This window comes from Penaeus vannamei, chromosome 7, assembly GCF_042767895.1.
Source record: "Penaeus vannamei isolate JL-2024 chromosome 7, ASM4276789v1, whole genome shotgun sequence".
Lineage (NCBI taxonomy): Eukaryota > Metazoa > Arthropoda > Malacostraca > Decapoda > Penaeidae > Penaeus > Penaeus vannamei.
Window position 1 is genome coordinate 7190971 of NC_091555.1, and position 2500 is coordinate 7193470.

Here is a 2500-nt window from a genome sequence, read left to right on the forward strand (position 1 = left end):
TATATATATATATATATATATATATATATATATATATATATGCATCATACATATACATATATCTATACATATATATATATATATATATATATATATATATATATATATATATATATATATATATATATATATATATATATATATATATATATATATATATATATATATATATATGTATATATATATATATATATATAATATATATAGAGAGAGAGAGAGAGAGAGAGAGAGAGAGAGAGAGAGAGAGAGAGAGAGAGAGAGACAGACAGATACAGAGAGGGAAGGAGGGAGGGAGAGAGAGAGAGATATGCACATATACATACATATATATATATATATATATATATATATATATATATATATATATATATATATATATATATATATATATATATATATATATATATATATATATGTATATATATAATGTATGTATGCCTAGATAGATAGATAGATAGATAGATATAGATATAGATTCATATATATATATATATATATATATATATATATATATATATATATATATATATATATATATATATATATATATATATGTATGTATATATATATATATAATAATATCTATATATATATATATATATATATATATATATATATATATATATATATATATATATATATATATATATATATAATGTATGTATTTCACTTTTTCTTTCATCTTTCTTTCTCTCTCTCTCTCTCTCTCTCTCTCTCTCTCTCTCTCTATCTATCTATCTATCTCTCTCTCTCTCTCTCTCTCTCTCTCTCTCTCTCTCTCTCTCTCTCTCTCTCTCTCTCTCTCTCTCTCTCTCTCTCTCTCTGTCTCTCTCTCTCTCTCTCTCTCTCTCTCTCTCTCTCTCTCTCTCTCTCTCTCTCTCTTTCTCTCTCTCTCTCTCTCTTTCTCTCTCTCTCTCTCTATCTATCTATCTATCTATCTATCTATCTATCTGCTGTTTTCGTAAATGGTTTATCGTCTTTTTGTGTTCCATCGTCAATTAGGGACGAGCAAATCAAACTGTTCTGTTCTGTCATCCTTTCATGTTGCTTTTTCACAAATGTGACTTTGTTGTTGTTTTTGTTTAAGTGAAACTAAGTCGTCACCCACTCATAAATCTTAGTTCCGTAGACATGAATATAGTACCTATGGTTTTGTTTTCATTCGTCTTTTTATTAGAAAATAAGAACAAGAACAATAACTTGATCATTATACTTCACGCCAAAGTGATGTTTGTGCGCCCGGCGTCGTAATGATCAAAAAATCCTAATTAGATAATTTTTCATGTGGCACCTGTTTCCCTCGCAGAACAGTCCCGCTAAAATAAAGTCCTGTCAACATCTAGCTGTTAGCCTCCCCCTCCTTCCAAAAGAAGAGGAAGAAAAGAAAAAAAAAGGAAAAAAAGGAAAAAAAAATATATGATTATATAGATAGATAGATAGATAGATAGATAGATAGATAGATAGATAGATAGATAGATAGATAGATAGATAGATAGATAGATAGATAGATAGATAGATAGATAGATATAGATAGATAGATAGATAGATACATAGATAGATAGATAGATATAGATATAGATATAGATGCACTTATGCATATATATATACTGAGACCGTAATTATTTTTGGATATTTTACCTTCACCCTCGCGGTATATTTCAGAACAAATCTCACGTTTTGAAAACCCTTGATTACATCTCCCAAGATACGTTCTTTTCCCTCGCCTCCTACACAAGAAACCCAAAGTTCCCATTATATCGATATATCAATCAGTGATGCTGTCAAACTTTAAGATGAATCAGGCCAGTCAATCCTGCTATGTCTTGCCAACCCTTTTTCCGTCAGTTTCTTTTTTTTTATATTGTTGATGAGTCTTCTGAACAAGAGCAAAATTTTAACACAAAGAACGTGCGAGTGACCGAGGAATAACAATTTATTCACCCCCTGTTTGTACAGTAAACAGAAAAAAGAATCAGTTATGCAAGGTATGTAATAAGCCTCTCAATATCAATCTTTCTTTTAATTAAAGTGATTCTGTGTCTTTTTGCATAATCAGATTTGTTCCTTGTTTGGTAGGAATGTTATGAAACCAATACCGTTCTTCCTTTTCCGCTTCAATGTACTCTCACACTTCAGTTTGGTGACCAGGATCCAGTGTTTTAATGTACTTCGTCTTTCCTTGTAAATCCTGAAACTAAATCCTACTTCGTGTTCTCTTTTTCTTCTACGCTTTCTTCTTATTTTCCTTTCTCCTGTGTCACGCCTTTCCATTTTCTCCTAAAAAAACTTAAAAGATTCAAAATCCAAGCGTGCAACCTCACTCCACGTAGATAAATCTTGCCCTGTGTGTGTGTTTTTTTGTTTGTTTTTTTCCTTTTTCTTCTGCTTCTTCTTCTGTCTCCTATGTCACGCCCTATCCATTTTCACCCAACACGCTTTATTTTTGTCTTCGTTTTCTGCCTATAAAAATAATCCTTAACGACCTGTTTTTGTAACACTG